The sequence below is a fragment of the Sciurus vulgaris genome (genome assembly GCF_902686455.1).
Source record: "Sciurus vulgaris genome assembly, chromosome: 10".
Lineage (NCBI taxonomy): Eukaryota > Metazoa > Chordata > Mammalia > Rodentia > Sciuridae > Sciurus > Sciurus vulgaris.
Genome location: NC_136470.1, coordinates 120698839 through 120719374, shown reverse-complemented (window position 1 = coordinate 120719374; position 20536 = coordinate 120698839). Strand labels below are relative to the sequence as shown.

At 42.5% G+C, this 20536-nt stretch overlaps 1 protein-coding gene across 10 annotated transcripts in view; it reads right to left on the bottom strand.

The window, feature by feature from the left end:
• Positions 1–20536, bottom strand: part of TMEM108 (transmembrane protein 108) — a 327142-nt gene that overhangs the window by 211847 nt on the left and 94759 nt on the right. Inside the window, exon 1 of one of the 10 annotated variants that reach the window (XM_079101303.1) lies at positions 18857–19940. The exons of the other annotated variants lie outside the window; for them this stretch is intronic. The gene's annotated coding sequence lies outside the window, so the exon portion shown is untranslated. Of the gene's footprint in view, positions 1–18856; positions 19941–20536 lie in introns of those variants that run through there. 10 annotated transcript variants of the gene reach the window in all.

The window sequence follows — 20536 nt, the reverse complement described above, 5'->3', positions numbered from 1 at the left end:
CATGCTGAATGCTGTCCATCCTTGAATGCTACTTCCATTCCTGCTTCCTCTTCAGCAGCGTCCCTGATTGATATCAACCAACCTTGACTCTATTTTTAATTCTTTTTATATGCCCGTTGAGAAGTACACTGTTCCAGACTTTTATATGATATCCACGTGTATTAGGTGTGCCCACCGGCTGGCTGGTGAATTCTCCGAGGACAGAGCTGTCTCTTACACAGGCTTCTTTTGTATCCTTTCAGCAGTGGCTCTCCCCTGGGGATGATTTTGCCCCTGGGGATATTCGACAATGAATGTCTGGAGACACTTTCAGCTGCTAAGATGAAGGGAAGGGGAACACATCTGGAGGACAGAGACCAAAGATGCTGCTAAGAATCCTACAATACACAGGACAACATGTCCCACTACCCCAAAATGCAGAATTATCTGGTTGAAAATTTTCATTGTGGCAAGGTTAAGAAATCGTGTCTGAAAATATTCTATATTCAGCTGGGTGCAGCAGGGCATGCCTGTAGTCCTAGTGGATTGAGAGGCTGAGGCAGGCGGATTCCAAGCTTGAGGTCAGCCTCTGCAGTTTAGCAAGAGGCTTTAATCAACTTAATGAGACTCTAACTCAAAATAAAAAATAGAAAGGACTGGGGATGTGGCTCAGTGGCTGAGCACCCCTCTGTTCAATTCATGGTTCCCACCCCCTGCAAAGTGTTCAGTATTCAGGACCAAGGAAAATGTAGATTCCTTCATTCAAATTACACGATTTTGTTCTATACCATCTCAATGAACCAAGCATTAACTCTTGACTTTCCTATCATATTCACTAACCTGTGTTCTTTTCTTTTTAGTAGTAGCAATATAATTAACAGCAATACAAATTTTGTCTTTGTATTATTTGGAGCCTCTGTGCTATTGGTGCTGCCCTTAGTAACACCAGAAGCAATCAATGATTGTTCAATTCTCACCCTGAATCAAGACAATAACAACCCATACCGGTCAGTCCCTGCCTTCCATCTCATCCAACTGCATGCTTTGAAGGCCTCTGACCAGCAGCAGGATCATTCCAGGTTATTCCTCTGGATATTAACCATCCACCCCATGAACAGGCAGCACCTGAGGCTGATTTCGCTGCTCTTGCCTGGCTTTACCTAAGGGGACTAGAACTGAGTTCAAGATTCTCACCTGCCTACCATGTTGTCCAGGGAATGGGCTTTGCCCTCAGCATCCCAGCTGTGGCTGAATCAGGCCCACAGCTGGCACCACAGTCCTGAAACCAGCCTGACCATGAGAGGTCTGTGCCTCCCTCCTCCAACAAGTGAGACCCCCTGGAGTCAAGCTCTCCTGGATATCGACTTTGTTTCTATTAACAACCTTTACCTCAAACCATTCATATTTACAACATATTTGAGCAGCACCACTGTGATTTGGTAAGGTGGATCCCCTGGGAGTGAACCCCTGGTGTAGGTACTACCTCTCCTCCAGCCTAAGGTGGTGCATCACTGCAGAGATGGAGCTCCTGGTTGGCATGGGCAACACTGAGAGGGAGGAGTTATGCAAATAGTTTTTCAAGTTTTGATATCTGTTATGGTTTGGCTGTGAGGTGTTCTCCCAAAAGCTCATGTGTGAGCCAGTACAGGAAGGTTCAGAGAAGAAATGATTGGGTTAAGGGAACCCAATTAATCACCTGATGGGATTGAGTGGTAACTGAAGGCAGGTGGGGCATGGCTGGAGGATGTAGGGCATTGGGGGCGTGGTTTGGGGTATGTGTATGTATCTGGCAAGTGGAGTCTCTCTCTCTGCTTCCCGATCATCATGGGAGCGTCTTCCCTCTGCCACTCTTCTGCCGTGATGTTCAGCCTCACCTGGATCCCTGAGGCATGGAGCTGGACTTCTATGGACTGAGACCTCTGACACTGTGAGCCCTCAAACTTTTCCTCCTCTACGATTGTGCTGGTCAGGTCTTTAAGTCACAGTGGCGAAAAAGTTGACTGTGAAGCTGAGCAATGTCACACTATATAATAATTATAGGAAAAAATTAAAAACTTTTGTTTGTAAACATGACAAGTTGCTATCCCACTCAGAGTTGGATTTCATTTTAATTCTTTTTCATGGAACTGTGATGTGCTTCTGTCACTCAAATGTGATTAAGGCCCAATGCTTCTTATGGAATGCAGAGACTAGAAAAGGAAAAATGAGAGGAAACAGCTTGAGAACACAGCAATTCATTCTGTACTTAACTTCTATTTTGTGAGGATGCTTTTAAAACTCTTTATTACCCCTTAATGGTATCCTGATTAGGTTTTTGTGAAAACAAAAAACAAACTTTCAGGGCTATTATGGCATGAAACTGCACAGTAGATAATATTCTTTCCTATCAACTTGTCCTCTGAATTGCAAAATTCACAGTCAGTCTATCACTCTTGCCTATTGATATGATCTTTAATTACCAAGAGATGACCTGGAAATATACACAGTTGATTGTGTTCATTAAATGGGTGTAGTTTAAGGCCAAATCATGGTAAATTATACCTGCAGAGCCAATGGGAGATAACTAAAGGACTTGAGATGCTTACACTATAATGTTCAAGCACTATTTGAAGTCATAGAATTGTATAATACGTTTTGAAGAAGGCTTCATAAACAACTAAAGAATGGGTGGGATTTCTAAAATGGCTAGCTCAGCAAACCTTTTTTCCCTAAGAGCCAATGATAACACTGGATGAAAGATGTCAAAACAATCATTTAAAGATTCTGGAAATTGACCAAAGGCATACTACAAACTGATTAGGATTTATTCAAGAAAGTCTATTGAATCTCAGTATCAAAGTGGGAGCCTGTGACATTTTAACCAGGACTGCTTCTATCTGCTGCCCCCTCCCCACCCGAGCCTCAGCAGGTGAGCAAGGCTGTGAGATGGGCAGGTGTGCTACCCTGCTGGAGAAGGATGATTTTATTTGAAGCAGGACATGGAAAACCACATGCCCAGGATGCTGTCAGAAATAAGAGAGAGCTCAGTGGGAAACAATCAGGAGAGACTGACATCAAGACTAGTCCAGCTCTTGATACTAGCTGAGATAAGCACAAATGGCAGACCAGTCAGAAACTTAATAAGAGTACCCAGTGAAGGAAACAACTCAAAGGAGCCTTTGCAAGAGCCCTTAGTCACTAAAGATTTGCAAGACTATGCACTCAGGTCTCCTCAGCCCTGTCTTCATGAGCTGCTCATTCAGCAGATTCCCCTAATCAGTGCATGTCTAGTGGCTCACTCTATACCGAACTCATTCATTCCCACCTCCTGGGGTCACACAGTATACAGCATCACAGGCTGTTGACATTACTTCTTTTATTCCACAGACAGGAAAACTAAAGCCCCCAAGCACTTTAAGAACATGAGATGTAAAAAGTCACCAAATTATCAACAGAAGTTAGTAAACATGGCTCCTGGGAGCTTTGGCCAAATCCATTTACCTGCCACAAGGTGGCATAAAATGAACAACCAGAAACTGGTTAAGTTTGAACTGCCTGTAGCAAAGACACCTGCTCTTCCTTAATCTTGGTCCTCTATGTAGTCTGCCTTCCCTTGTTCTGCTCCTTTTTGTCCTTGGGAACTCTTTTTAAGGAAGGAAATAATAAGGACTGTCCAGGAAGTCATTCCTTGTGGGTCCTCAGGCAGGTGAAGCTCCACCTCTGTCCCATGAACGCCCGCCTGGGGTGTGGTCATCAATCTTCTGATGCGCTCACGTCCTGCTCCAGCTTCTCCTGACTCCTGACTCCTAGCTCCAGCTTTTTCTTTTATTTGCTGTGGAGGTGACAACCTGAGCCAAAAACAATCTACTCTTAATCTACTCCTATGATTCTATGGGGGATGACCATGACATAGACATGTTCCTATACCGTCCCAAACTCTTAGCATCTTCATCTGTACAACACAGCTTCTCTCCATCATAAACGGCTGCCCATCATGTCCTGGAACCATCTCATTGTACATTCTGCTGGCTCAAGCAAGTGACTGTAAGACCCGCTGGAGACGAGGGAACGGTCCTTGTGCATCAAAGGCTTGGTGTTCCCAAGCTTCGCAGAATGCAGGAAGCCACTCGGGTTGGCGCTGAGCAAACCTGCTCCCAAGACAACCTTTACATGTTCCTGCCTTTCCTGATAGCTTGACATTTGGTTCATTCTTGGCGGCTAGTCAATTTTAAATCACTAGGAAAAATAAGGAACAAATTTCTGTGTTTAGACAGCTGACATCTTTGCTGGTCAGAACCTTGTGTAATTGTCCTTGTGATAAGGACAGCCAAAAAATGGAATAGTATAAAAAAAACACCTCTGACAAATGACCCAAAAGGAATTCAAGAAAGAATTCAAAGCAAAGGATGCAAACAGAGCTGGCTGCTGTGCCTGGAGCTGCCCCTGCCTCAGGTGATTTTGTTGCAGGAAGCTGGGGCAGGTGTGGAGGCACGGTGTCTCCATCGAGGGCAAGCACCTGTGTGAGAAGAACTCATCCTGGAGACCACTCTCTTCCCTCAAATGAGGAAAGTACTGGAGGCAGTGTGCTATGGGTTCTGTCACCAGTTATACCCAGGTTTGAACTGTGGCCCTAACACACCTGCTCAGGGGCCCTGGGCAGTCTCCTGAGTCTCTCTGAGCATCTGAGTTTCCTTAACTGATAGACTAAATGTGGTAATTTTGGTTAAAATGTTCAGTGTTGTTCGCACGTCTGACCGCCCTCTCTTTGTGCCTTGCCAGAGGCAGGGGTGAGTTGCGATCAACTGATTCCATGCGGACGTGGGGACACATCTTCTTGCTCTAACTGTAAAGTCCAGCTACAATGGCAACGTTTTCAGGTCTCCTTTTGCAATGTAATAACTCAAGTCCTACTTCTCTGCCAGGATGGTATGATCCCTTTCACTTGCCACTTTTCCTGTTGTGTTACTTCTTGATCTGATATTTTCACAGCAGCTGATCCCCACACACAAGGGCTTCCACGGGTCACCAGCCTAAGCAGACTGGGGATTACTTCAGATCACAACGCTGCTGGCAGAGTCCAACTCCCCCCACGATACAGTACAAGCTTTTTTGTTGTTGTTTGTTTGTTTTCTTTTTCCCAGACTCCCTGGTCACCTCCCTTTCCTCTGTCAAGAGATGCTGGGAGGGGATGGGACCCTCTTCCAGCTACAACACTCCATGCTGGCACCAGGTGGAAGGCGAGGCCCTGTTCAGGGTTCAGGCTGATGGATCACACCTTCTGGCAACGCTGCTCCACACCCTGCTGGGGCCACTGTCCCCTCCACTCTCAGCAGTGCCCACTGCAATTATTACATGACTCACACATCAAAAGGAAAGCCCTCCTCTGGGCTCACGGGCCAGGAGGCAACCTCCATGGGATCTGATCTTGAGCTACAAAACAGCAGATAGGAAGCATAAGCCCTGCAAATACTCTTTTAATTAAATGAAGGATTTGTTTCCCTTGCCCTCCTCCCTTGTCTTCCTTCTTTTCTTTTGCTCCTGTCATACCAGGTAGATATTCTCGATTGTATCTGTCAGTCTAAGAACAAAACCAAGACAAAAACAGACCCCAAACAAGAGGTCTCCCCAGTTCAGAGCAATCAATGTTCAGCAGCAATAATTTTGCTACAAAGAGCGAAGGCGGTACTGGTTTCAAATCCCTGACCTAGGATGTAATTGAAATCCAACAGTTAATTATACTTATTTACCGCTGAAAATAGACCCTTTGCATCTTGGAGAAGAGCTCTATTTTCAAATTCAGAAAGTCAAAGAAAGAAAAGCAGGCATGACTATAACCAGGTATCACCAGAAAATGCTGCCAGTTCTCAGCAGTCATCCCTAATATCTTAAATATTGATTCTTTTAAAACCAGTCCACTGTTTGTCCTGAAAACACATCAGAAGTTTTGTTACCAACTGGACCCTCTCTCTCTCTCTCCCAAGTGGCATGTCCCTTCAGTACCAAACATAAACATTCCCTCCTGTGGTTTGATCTTGCCTGTCCTCTTAACCAGTCCCTGGAGTACATCCCCCAACTCGCTCCGCCTTAAATCTGCTACTAAGACTTAACCTTGTAAATGTCTCTCAAATTCTCATCTCTTCTCTTCATTACCCTTGCTTTGCCCTGGTGGATGGAGTTCTTCAGCCTCCTCCCAGGTGACAGTTGCTGGGCATGGCCCTCCATGGAGACACAGCTTTTACTCCTAGATTATGCATCTCACACACACACACACACACACTCACACTCACACTCTCACACACGCTCCCTGCTCAACCCCCATCACCATTCTCTGTTGCCTTCGCTTTGGTATTTAAGGCTCTCCATGACCCCCCAGCCAACTGACCTCTCCAGCTCCATCTGCCACCAACCTGCACCTAGGCTCCAGCCCCAGGACTGATGAACGTCCTGTGCACACACTGGCAGCCTCTCTTCACTTCACGGCCACTTCAGTTGCTCCTGAGATGCCCCTTCCTGCTCCCTTCCCTCCCCCACCGCTCACTCTTTGTCCCAACCTCTAATTCTGTACACCAGTTACATGGCAATTGTGTTTTTTCAAATCAGTGTGTCTTATTTACCTCTGTATTGCTGGTATGTAGTATGATGTTTGCTGTTCAAATAAAAGACACTCATGGAAATTCTAAAATACATCCTTCAGAAAGATGGACATTGACTGCAGATGGAAGAAAGAAAGTAACAGCGAGATTATTGGTTGATAGTACAAGTAAGTAGACGTTATTTAAACATATGTAATTTGTGGAGGAAAAGCAAGGAAACCAGAATTTTGGAGCATGAGCTATACACACACATGTGCACACACACATCCACACACAGATGTGATGCAACAGACTTTTAAAATGTGTCTGGCTTCAGATTGACGTGACTGCGGCCAGCCTGAGTTGTAACCACCATGATTGCCTCAGGGCAACCCTAGTTAGTTTTTCCTTCAGACTTTCCCTGTAAACTATAAATATGCAAAAGCATTAGAGAGGTACCTGGTTGTAATTTTACAACCAGACCCTGGTGCCAGAAACATGCGTGGCTTTTTGTTATTAAGATCCTCAAGGTATATTCTGACTTGAAATCACTTTTGTCCTAACCAATATATATTCCTCTCCTTTTGACCCAAATTGTGGGATCCACTTGGTCTTCCTAGGACCATGCTTCTGTCACTGAGACCCCAACAAACTGCACTCTGTGCAGTCTGGGCCCACCTGCCTCTCCTTCCTGGTCTCAGGGCACCTTGGGGCTGGTGCTCAGATACCTGGGTTGGGTCATTCCAGAACAGTCTGTGTGTTCAAATAGCAACAGCAGTTTCCATGGGAGCAGACACAAAGCACATGACCTCCCAATAAGGATGGGGAGAAACTGGAATGGGGAGAAAAAGAATTATCAATTTAAGACAGCAAAAAGAGAGGCTAAAAATAGAAAACATCAATCAAGAAAAACATCAAAAGGTGATAAGAGTACTTAAAAACAGAAATGCAACTGGACTGTAATATCCAATTAAAGGTAAATATTTCTAGAATGAATTTAAAAATATATGTTGCTTGTAAGTCTCACCTGAAACATGGAAGAATTGTCAATCTGTACACAACCATTAATATTACCTCAAAATATGCAAACCAAAAATGGACACGTCAAAGGGGAAAGCCATTTCCCAGACTCTCCCAGCACTTACTCCCACATGTGAGTTTTTCCCACCCCAAGCAGTTCTCCAATTACCTGTGGACACCAACTGAGTGTCCTTTGATTTTGTTCACCTCTGACACTGTCTACCTGGGGTTTCTGTTGGATCCCACAGACTCTCTGCTTCAGATGCCAATCACGCCCTGTGCTTCTGACCCGCAGCTATCACTCTGGTGTTCCCACAAACCCCTCCTCTGATTTGATACCTACTGTGCCAGAAAGGCTCACAGAACTCAGGAAGGCACTTTTCTTAGGCTTACTAGTGTATCATGAAGGATACAACTCGGGAAGGGCCAAATGGAAACCATGTTTAGCACAAGGAAAGGGAGTGTGCATGGGACACGAGCGTGCCCTCCTTGAGTCGGCCACCTGCTGCCTCTGGCACATGGGTGTGTTCACTGTGACAGACGTTCACCCAGTCCTCTAGGGATTTCTATGGAGGTTTCATCACACGTGCAGACTTAATGTCTGACTCCATCGCAGTCCCTCTCTCCTCCTGGAGGGAGGGAGGTGGGCTGGAAGTTCCAAGTGTCTAATCACTGCTCAGTTTCTGGTGACAGCCCACATCCTGAAGCTATCCAGAGTTGCCTCATTAGATAAAAAGACACTCCTATGGCCCAGGAAATTCCAAGGGATTTAGGAGCTCCTGTCAGACACTCCCACTAACCCTACTGCTCAGGAAATGACAAAGATGTTAGGAGCTCTGTGCCAGGAACCAAGGTCAAAGACCAAATGTTAAAACACACTCCGGAGCACCCATGGCCTGGGAAGTCACAGTGTCGTAGGAGTTCTGTGTCAGGAGGCCAAACGTGTTTTCCTTGTTGTATCATACGTGGCAACTAGGAAAACAGACAAATCCATCACAAGAGGAAAATCTGCAGTACACCTCTGCTTGTAATTGACAGAAGATAGAAATGTTAAGGTAAAGACAATGCATTTTAAATACGTAAAACATAGAATACTGAATACAATTAATGAAATATTAAACAATTCTGAAAACAAGGTTATAGAGATAGCCTCAGTTACAAAGGACTGACTGGAATGAAAGATAATGTTCTTTTATAATGCAATTACAAATTAGAAATATATTTTTTTAAAGATAACTGGAAAGGACAAAGATATGTGGCAGATAACATAATGGAATACTATGGGGCCTTTAAAAAGAAGGAAACTTGTGTCCTACATGACAACTTGGATGGACCTGGGGACGTGATAAGTGAAATGAGTCAGATGCAGAAAGATAACCACATGAACTCACTTACATGTTGACTTATTGAATATAAGTTGTATAAGCCAACAGTAGAAAGGTGATTGATTGTCAGGGGCTAGCCTGGGTAGAAGGGCATGGAAGACGTTATTCCAAGGATACAGACTTTCAGTGTGACAGGAAGAGTAAGTTCACAAGATCTGTCCTACAAGATGGGACTATAATAACAATGTGGCACATTCTTGAATATCACCAACAGCAGATTTTAAGTGTTCTTACCACACACACAAAAAATGAGTCTGTAGGGACTGGGATTGTGGCTCAGTGGTAATGTGCTTGCCTAGCACATGTGAGGTACTGGGTTTGATCCGCAGCACCACATAAAAATAAATAAATAGTTATTTAAAAAATGAGTATGCGAGGTAAAGTATATGTTCACTCACTCAATTTAGTCATTCCACAATCATGTTGTATACTGTAAATAGATACAATTTTTGTCAGTTAAGACAAAAATTTAAGACAACTTGAAAATTCCCATACATATTTAAACGCATGTGCACACACGCACACACACACACATTACAAAATAACTCATAGCCTAAAATGAAATAAAATGAAAACTAGAAAATTCTTAGAAATGAATTAATTCTCATATAAAAACTTGAGAATGGAGTTAAATCAGTACGTTGAAGGAATTATGACCTAGGAGGTTTATATTAGAAAAGAAGAAAAATTCAAAATTAATGAGGTAGGTAGGTCTCAAGAAGGCAGAAAGGAAAATAAGAATAAGAAACTGATGGGAAAACAAAATTTTGAACTGGTTGTTTTTTTCTAATATTAACATTTGAAGCAATAAACTTCAGACAAGAAGAAAAATTCAAAATTAATGAGGTAAGCCTCCAACTTAAGGTAGAGAAGAAAAATAAGAATAAGAAATTATATTGTTATAGTGTGTGTATGTATGAATATGTAACAATAAATTCCACCATTATGTACAATTACAATTCACCAATAGAAACATAAGGAAAAAAAGAAATTGATGACAAATATATAATAGGGACAATCAATGAAGCCAAATACTGGGTTTTGGTATCATATATCAAGAGAAAAGAAAGCTCAGAGAGCTCACATGTGTGATCATAAGACCTAAAAGAAAAATATAACTATAAAAGCTACAACTAATAAACAAAGATATTTTAAACCTTACCCCTTAGATGAAATGGATAAATATCTATAAAAAACACAACTTACCACATATGACTTGCAAAACAGAAAGCTTCAACAGTCCTATGCCCTTTAAGTAAGTTGAACTGTTATTTTAAATTATGTTTCACAAAGAAACTACTAGGTTCAGACAGTTTTTCGTTATCGTATTGAGCAACTTCTATGGCACAGTCATAGAACAGAAGAAATTCCAGTCTCACTCTTCCACTCCCACACTGGACAGAGAGAGAGAGAGAGAAAGAACACTCCCAGCTCTTACACGACCTTGATCTGTCTTTCCTCCAAAATCAGGAACAAGACAAGGATGTCCACTCAGCAGCCCTTTTCAATATAGTTCTTAAACCACTAGCCAGAGCAATCATGCAAGAGAAGAGAATTAAAGGGAGAGAAATAGGAAGAGAAGTCAAATGATCTGTTTGTGGATGATGTGATCATGTATCTAGAAGACCAAACCAACTGACCAAACAAAACACTTCAGAAGAATCCTACAGCTAATAAGCAAATTCAGTCAAGTAGAAGGATACGAAATCAACATAAGAAAATCAGTATCTTTGCTATATAATAATAATGTACACAACAAAAAAGAAATCAAGAAAACAATTCCATTCTCAATAGTCTCAGTAAAATAAAATACCTGGGAATAAATCTAACCAAGGAGATGAAAGGCCTCTATAATGAAAATTACAGAACTGTAAAGAAAGGAATTAAAGAAAGCATTAGAAGATAAAAAGACTTCCCATGTTCTTGGATAGGCAGAATTAATAGTTAATATGGTCCTATCACCTAAAATGATCTACAGATTCAATGCAATCCCTGTCAAAATACCAATGACATTCTTCACGGAATTACAGAAAAACAGTCCTAAAATGCATATGGAAGAATAAAAGACCCAAAATAAGCAGAGGAATTCTGAGCAACAAGAAGAAATCTGGAGGCATCACAATTCCTGACCTCAAATTATACTACAGAGTGATAGTAACACAAACAGCATGGTATTGGCATAAAGACAGATATGAAGAGCAATGGAATAGAAGACACAAGAGAGAAACCCACACAGACACAGTCATCTGATCCTCGACTAAGGTCCCAAAAACATGTTGGAGCAAAGACAGGCTTTTTAACAAGGAGTGCTGAGAAAACTGGATCCCTATTTCTCACTCTGCACAAAAGTCATCTTGAAGTGGACCAAAGACCTAGAAATTAGACCAGAAACCTGGCAACCACGAATTGAAAATATAGGGTCAACATTCTAACATATAGGAGTAGGCATCATTTTCCTTACTCAAACTCCTAAAACACAAGAAATAAAACCAAAAAAAATCAATAAGTAGGATGGTATTAAATTAGAAAACTGCTGCACAGCAAAGGAAAAAGAATGTGAAGAGAGAACCTATGGAAGGGGAGAAAAATCTTTGCTAGCTACTCTTCTGATAGAGGATTAATATCCAGAATATATAGAGCTCAAAAAATGTAACACCAAAAAAGAATAACCCTGACAATTAATGGGCAAATGAACTAAACCATATTTCCCAAGAGAAGAAACACAAATGGCCAACAAATAAATGAAAAATTTTCAACGTCCCTATCAGTGAAAACTATACCAAGATTTCATCTCACCACAGTTAAAATAGCAAGTATTGAGAATATAAAAATAATAATGCTGGCAAGGATGTGGGGATAAAGGAACAATTGTTCATTGTTGATGGGACTGCAAAGTAGTTACCACTGCCATGGAAATCAGTATGGAGATTCTTCAAAAGATTAGGAGTGGAACTACCTTATGACCCAGTTATTCCACTTAATAAACATCCAAAACAACTAAATTAGCATACATGCATGCAATGTTTATAGCAGCACAATTTATAATAGCTAAGTTATGGAACCAACTTACATGTCTATTAACAAATGAATGGATAAAGAAAATACGGTATTTTTTATCATATGGTATCATACACATATAACGTGTAAAATGGAGTTCTACTCAGCCGTAAAGAAGAATGAAATTATGTCATTTGGAGGTAATGGATGGAAATGGAGAACATCATGCTAAGTAAAATAAGCCAGACTCAGAAAGTCAAAGGTCAAATGTTTTCTCTCATATGCAGAAGTTGGAGAGAGAAAAAAAAAAAAAAAAAAAAAAAGGAATTAAAAAATGCATCCCACTGGGCGCTATGGCACAAGCCTGTAATCCCAGCAGCTCGGAAGGCTGAGGCAGGAGGACCATGAGTTCAAAGCCAGCCTCAGCAAAAGCGAGATGTTAAGTAACTCAGTGAGACCCTGTCTCTAAATAAAATGCAAAATAGGGTTGGGGATGTGGCACAGGGGTCAAGTGCCCCTGAGTATAATCCCTAATACCTAAAAAAATGCATACCATAGCTGGCTATGGTGGTGCATTCCTGTAATCCCAGCAACTGGGGAGTCCAAGGCAGGAGGGTCACAAGTTCAAAGGCAGCCTAGGCAACTTAGTGAGACCCTGTCTTAAAATAAATAATAAAAAAGGGCCTGGGGTGCAGTTCAGTGGTAGGACAGCCCCTGGGTTCAATTCCAGGACTGCCAAAAAACAAAGGATCTCACAAAAATACGGGAGCACTAGGGGAAGAGGATCAAGGGGGAGGGAAGAGGGAAGGGAAAAGGTAGATGCTGGGAATGAAATGGACCAAATTATGTAATGTGCATGTATGAATATATCACAATAAGTCCCATTTTTATGTATGATTATGATGATTATGATGCAACCATTAAAAATAAATAGAAGGGACACCAGTACAGTAGAGGAGGGGACCAGGAGAGGAAAGAGAGAGGGAAAGGGGAGTTACTGGGGAACGGAATAGAGCAAATTATATTATGTGCATGTATGACTGTGTCACAATGAACTCTACTGTTATGGGTCATTATAATGCACAAATAAAAATATAAGAAAAGGTCTAGAACAAACTTAACCTAGTTAATGCCCAAAGTACCTAAGTCTGTGATGCCATGCCACAGGATTCCCGTGTTTTAGAAGTGAAGCTTGACAGAAGATCCTGCTTTTGTCAACTTTGAGAAATGTGCCTTGAACAATCATTTCCTTTCCTGAAGAGGCAGCAGCTCCTGTAAAATTCAGGGACCAGTCCTTCAGGAATCATTCAGTGGTAAGTTCCATTGTCTTCACTCTTTAGTTTTAAATGGAAACATTTCTAATGCAAAGCTGTTTACCTAAGTATTCAGCTGTTTACCTCCACACGCAAAGCTCAGAATCAAAAATCTGATCCCCGTTCAGGAACATGAAACAGGAATCAGCTCAAAAGTGATGAAAAATGTAGGGTAAGTCCCAGCTAATTCACTGGTATTTCACAAGTAATTTGTTTTTAACAGTAAATAGAGTGATTTACTTTTTTTTTTTGAAAAGTATAAATTATGGTGGGTTAAATTACAGTGGAATAAATTATATGCCGACATGGTCTCTTGGGTGGAAGAGAGACATCTGGTTTCTACCACGGAACCTGCAGCCTGGCTTATCTCTGTGACAGTCTGTATTTTCCAAAAATGGCTATGGCAAGGCTTTCCCGGAAACTTTCTGATTCTGTGCTAAGAGATGGAATGTATTTCCACTCCCACTGAACCTGGATGGCCTTTGTAAGTGCTTCAGTGAACTGAATGCAGAGGACTGATCCTGTGTGATCTCCTAGGGTGGGTCATAAAAGATGACAAGCTTCCTGCCTGGCTTTCTTTCTCTTGGGTCAGGTAGTGAAGTAGGGTCAGGCTACCTTGAAGCTGGCATTCGCAGAGACCACAAAGAAAGAGATGCCTGAGGAATCCAGCTGCTCCATTGTTCCCAGTCCAGGCTCCAGACACCCATGGGCTGACTGAACGAGGTTCCAGTCCCCAGTCTGCCAGCCACCCAGCTGACGCTGAGCGGCTGAGTGGAGCTGAGTGGAGCAAGGAACTGTCTCCACTGAGCTCTGGCCAGACTGTAGATTCAAGAGCCAAACAAACAGGGCTGTTGCTTTAGGACACCAAGTGCTGGAGGGCTTTGCTATGCAGCAGTAGATAACTAGATCAACTGCCGGATCTGTGAGGACACTGAATGCAAATGGCATGCTCCATCTGCCCAAAGGATACAAGAATGGAAACTACCAGTTCAAACAAAATGGCTTCTTTAAAAACCAAAATGACTGCACTGTATTTCACCCCAGAAGAAGCAAGCACCACCCCTGAAAGTTGAATTCAATTTAGAATTCATGTACATTTTCCCCACAACCAACAATTGTAATAGAAAGCCGATACTTCGCCTCCCAACCACTTGTCAGTCTGCGCTCTGCCTGCCTATTACGTTTCAGGAATTTCCAGCTTATGCTGTTCCATTTTCCTGCTTCCCACGTTATGTCCTAACATGCTAAATAGCTATTGGTTCATCAGTCAGCTTGCAAGTATTCTCCTCCGCTACTGGTTCCTTCCAGCCTGGCAGATTCCAATATCTGGGAGAAGCGCACATGCCATCTTTCTCTTTTTTCCTTTCTTTTCACCCTGAGCAGACGTGTTAGTCGTCCGCATAATAGAGTCTCTTGCGTGAGACCTCCTGTCTGCGGTGCATTTTTCTGGGAGCAATTGGCGAGCTGGCAGTTCAGCGGGATCACGCAGTGGTGGCTAGAATCGCTGCAGGTCCCAAGCTGCCTTACAACAATGTCAATTAGTGAAATGTACATAATTCTATTATTTGCAAAAAAAATCTCTATTTTTGTGTTTAATATTTTCAAAGGATCTCTGAGATGCAGGTTAATGACCTCTGTTTAACAATAAAATTTACTCAATTACTGTATCTACTTTTCATGTTAGTCTGCTTATGTTGGTATCTAAGGGAACATCGGGTATCTTCAAATAAAGTGGAACTGAAATGATATCACTGGGGTTTACGTATTGTCATCAGGTACTTGATGTCAGTAGAAAGTAACCAGATTCAGAGTTAAGTAAAATCCCTGCTTATTTATTTATTGTGTGACTTCAAGCAAGCCACATAACTTTGCTGAGCACTTTTATGGATCTGTAAAATTGAACAAACACCTACCTATCTTGCAGGGTGATTATGGAATTAAATAAGTCACTATATGTGAAATGTTTAGCATGCCTAGTACATAACAGGTCATCAGCAACTTTCCTTTCTTTGGCATCCCTGACTTCTTTGGTAGCATGAAAGGCTAAAGGAATATGCAAACTCATGATCTGCCCCAGCTACAAGAAGCCCCCATCTGTGAGTGATGCTCCAGCACAGGGAGTGGACCTCCAGCCTCCATCAGAACGTCAACAAGAGCAGCTACCAGAGCCCTCTGCATTTGCTTCAATTTTTTTACGGTAGTTTTTGTTTTAATGGCAAATATTGGAGAAAATCTATCATTGCATTTCAGGGAGCAATTTTTCTTTTATTACCATGTATGTCAATCAGCAAAGAACTAGTTTTTGTTTGTTTTCACTTAGAGATCACTGGGGAGCTTTATGCACAGAGGTATCTGAGCTTATTATTGACCTGTTACATTGAGGAAGAATACTAAGGAGAAACAAAACAAAACGATAGGTAACCTGTGTGTTTCAGAGGTTCAACCAGGAACCTCAAAATAGAAGCAGACAAAACGAATGGTCTCATGGAGGCAGAGAGAACCAGTCATCCTTTTCAATTCTTCTACTTGGTTCACGATCAACCTCTAAGTGCACAAGGAAGCTCCTTGGGGTCAGCAAAGCAGGAGATTGTGAGAACCAGAGCTTTGCTCCCCACTTGTCATGGGTTTAGAAGTGGCTTTGCAGGTTTCATTTGTGATTTCATGATCACCTGGTATAGTTAGTGTCTTCACCCACAGATAAGAAGCGAGACCCAGAGCAACTCAAGGGCTTTCAAAGCAGACAGACCTGGGGCTAGCATCCAGGCTTTCCAGGCTGACAACGGATACTTACTCCACAAACCTAGGCTGGCTTTAAAGTGGCTGGTTTGGTGGTGATGAGAAAGAAGTACAGCATGCATTCCTACTCAGTCTAAAATGATCCAACAGGTTGGCATTTATTTCCCAATTTCCAAGCTAGCTTCCTTGCCAAAGGAGGGGCGACTGGTTACTGTCCTGGACATGAGCCTGTCCCCACGACACGGTTCTCATCCTCCAGACCTGGAAGAACTCTGTAAGCACTTTTCAAACCTGATACATTCCAAGACATACAGGATGAATTTTAATACTATCACTGGTGCTGTCCCTTGCAAATGGCAGATACCCAATAGGAAATAATGGACTTCTGTGCTCCATAATCTATCAATGACCAGGGTCACTACTACACGATATGTCAAACCTGTGCAGGTCAAAATTTCTGGCACCTGAGGATAGTTCTCACCTTCCAGGTCACTCCCTACCTTACCCCCACCTGATGGAAGGACTTCTTCCTGTTTCCTGTCTAAGGACTAGGGATGTTCTTCAGGGTTCTCCAATGTAGAAGAACTGACTACAGAGTGACTATAATGAAGAGCCCTGATTTTCCACAAAAAAAGATACTTAGGTGAAGGGTGAATGAGGTTTCTAGGCCAGGCATCATACAAATATGGAGCCAGGAGTAAAGGAGGACGTTTATCTTTTTCAAATTCATGTAAATCAACCACATTGATCTTGATAGAAAGGACCTTCATTAAGCACTAAACTGGAATTTGAACATCTGAATGCTCCACTAAGGTAAAACAGAAATTAGAGCCAAATGTGGAAACTGCAACAATGAGAGAGATAAAGGGGCTCTCTATCCAGGAAAGGCACTGATGTAATGGAAACAAGGCAGCCTGGAGCGGAGGCTGAGGGAGACCAACCGTCAAGGGTGGCCTGTTTTTATCTGTTGGGAAGACAATGAGGGGTGTATTTGGGAACACGGGTGGAGAGAGGGGCCACCAGAAGATAGCTCCTTGCCAGGCAGGTTCCAATTTGGCTTGAATGGAAATTTCCTCTTCGGGGCATGAACTTGCCTGTAGTCCCACACTCAGAAAATGAGGTTCTCTCCAATAGGTTCTCCCGCTCTGAGATGTGCGGGAGCAAAGCCCACAGCCTAGAGAACAGTGTTCTCTGTGCCTGCCATCCACCACGGAGGCCACTGGCTAGTATGACCAAGGAACTGAACTTCATTTTAAAGGTTTGATTTTATCTAATTTTAATTAAAGTTAAATGTTAGAGATGGACTCATACTGAAGCTCGACGTTGATGTTCATAATACATTTTTATTTGGAAAGAGTTGCTCTGGATTCTGAAGGGTCTAGATAAGTTTTGTTGTTTTTGTTTTTATGGTGCTGGGGAATGAACCCAGGGGTACTACTAAGCTACATCTCCAAACTTTTTATTTTGAGACAGGTTCTCACCATATTACCAAGGCTGGCCTCAAACTTTCAATCCTCCTGCCTCAGCCTCCCAAGTAGCTGGGAGTACACAACTGTGTCCTGCTAAATATGTTTTTTAAAGATTATAACTAGTATATATTTTAGTTTCTTTGACAAAAGCATCTGAAGAGCCCAAGGATAGTCTTTCTTAATAGAATACACTCTCCCAGTAAATTATATTTTGCACTTGGTTTGCGAATTTACCTCAAATCAGGTAACTGATGCTTGTCAGTCAGCTTCTGATCAATTCCAAAATAAAAATGATGCTAGGGTTCCAGATCAGAGAAACTGACTGACCCCTGAAACACACCAGTGACCTCCGATCTGAGTCCCATGACATTCTTTCTATATGTGCATCACCAGGATTTAAATATTTGAGAATAAATACCATGCCCCTTTAGTCTTCTTTTATAGGACCTCAAAAAAGAAACCACATAAAAGAAAGTGATAAATCATCCTAACAGTGCATACATATTCCAAAGGAGAAACAATTTGAAATACGCTCTGAACATGAATCAAATATATGGCAAGCAATAACAAATTCATACAAACTTCCTATGTGCAGGTAAAACTTTATGAGTTAAACAGAGTTTGCCCAAAGACTGTGACCTCAAACATTGAAAACCCTTGGCCTAACCCATTCTGATAGCCACCACCCCGCCACACACACACACACCCAGGACCTTACACTTCCCTCCAGAAACTGTGTTCGAGTAAAAGGGCACGCATGCTCACAGGACGCCAGGGAGCCAGGGTAGGCCATCGCCTTCCATTCTCAGATCTGGGTAATTGCTTAGTTACAGAAAAGTTAAGTGAACACACCCAAGGTTCAGCTGCTTGTTGCCACTCAGACCCTAGGTGGTCATTCTAGAAACTGCCATCGGATGCTAATGAGAGTAAGCCAGGTCAGAGGGTCTGGTGAGGGTTCATCCCAGTAGCCCGCTAGTCAGTCAACTCTGCTTTTTCCCTCCTGTGAATCAGAGCTTGGTAAATACAGCAGTACGATTCATTAACAGATCTTTAACTACCACCCTTGCTTTTTGAACTAAAATGAAGACATGCTCCGACATAACATTTACATAGAGAATACCTACCTTCAGCTAAGTAACTTTTCCCTCTAAATTACACGATTCTAAGTCTCCATCCATCTTAAATCTGGGTCCATTCCAGAATCTAGCTGGAATTCTCCCCAAAGGCCCCATCGCATAATCTCCCGGGTTCACCTCCTCACTCTCCTCCCCAAGTTTGAATTGACATGGCGTTTAGGATCTCATCTGCTCAGTCCCTCCGCCTCTTTGCAGGATGCACTGTCCTCACACACTGCCCCGCCCGCCCCAGAACCCAGGCTGCACTCCTTCCTCCCTCCTGGTGCTTACCTCTGCTCCACCACCCACTCTGGGCTCCCATTCCCAAGCAGAAAGCGCGTGGCTGCTGGCGTCTTGCTCTCCCCACTCTGTGGTCCTGTTCCAATCAGGGAAACATTCCTATGGCAACCAACAAGCACCACCATCTCACTCCCCTTCCCTCAAAGTTGCGTTAGCATGGCAGACGTCTGGCAAGGACACTGAATTACTTTAACTTGCCTAGCAACTACTAGCCTGTTCCAGCCCCTTTAAAGGGGGTTGGCTTTGTTTCTCTTATCTTTTCAAACATTCTCAGGGGCTGGTTGGTTGGGGAAAGGGCAGTTGCCCAGCCAGCCTCCCAGGGCACTGGCCTGCCACACACGGGGAAGCAAATGAGAGCTTCCTTCTGCCCAAGGCCCCAAATAAATATCATCCACAGGTCTGAAACCATGGCTTGGGAGTGGAACATTCCAAAGGTCTCCCCCTGAGCTAACTCCAGCAGAATTTCAATTCAGATCTCCCTGACCCTCAGCAATAAGAAAGGGATGAATTATCAATAGTGGCCTCTATTCAGAAAACCAGGTTTATCCATCCATTTTGCTGTGTATTTTAGACCCTCCCATTTTAACTAAACAGTCTGGCAACTAGATATTTCTACTCACAGATTGTATTTTATTTACTAGTTTATTTTGGTAGCAGGAACCAACGGAGTCCCAAATGATTGATGTTGCTGTCCATACCCCCCACCGCTGCCACTGTGAATTCTAAAGAAATACTCAGAGTGTCTATACCCTAATTTGGGATGCCTAAATGAAATACTTCCTCAAAAAATCCATACAGGTAGAGTAGCTTAATTAACGACTGAACAGTTTATCAAGCTCTGCATGCCGGGGGCCCTTCTAGAACAGAAGCGACCTGTGGGTGTTAGCTTCTAAAAGCAGCCAATGAAGCCAACAAGCCAGGTCCTGGAGAGAAAGAGAAGCTACTGCATAAGTATTCCTACTGCTAGATGCGGCCACTACCGTTCCACAAGGAAAGCAAGGCTGCCACTGCAGAAGGGGAGAGTTGCCAATTTAGGGTAGGAACAGAATCAAGAATCTACAGGGGTGAACATGCCATCTTTACAAGACAACCACTCCTGCCGCAGTGAGCAAAAGAAGCGCTTCTCTATACTTGCCAATTTAGGATTTCTTCTTAAAAAAGCAGTCTTCTTAGTCTCTTCTGTGGCTTCTTAAGGATAAGGACAATACTTGGTCATCAGATCCTATTCCAATGACAACAAACTGCTCAGTAAGCATTCACTAAAATGAACCTTAGATACCGCGGGGGCTAAAAATGTAAATTAAAAATTTTCAATTCTATTTTCACCTATCATACAAACTAAAATTTCTGTCACATTCAGTACAGACAAGGATGTGGAGAAACATGACACTCTCATACACTATTGTTGGAAGTATAAATTAGTGCAGTCGTTTTGGAGGATAATTTTGGCAGCATTTAGTGACGCTAAAAATGCACATGCTTTTTCATCAGTAATTCCCTTGCTTTGAATTTACAAAAATGCAAAAAGATGTGTCCTGGGATTGTTTGCATCAGAAAAAAATCTGGAAAATCCTAAATGTTGATGAACACAAGTTCAATTATGGCATGTGAACTCAATGGAATACTATACAGTCATTCAAAATGAGGTGGTCTGTGCACACTAATAAGGGC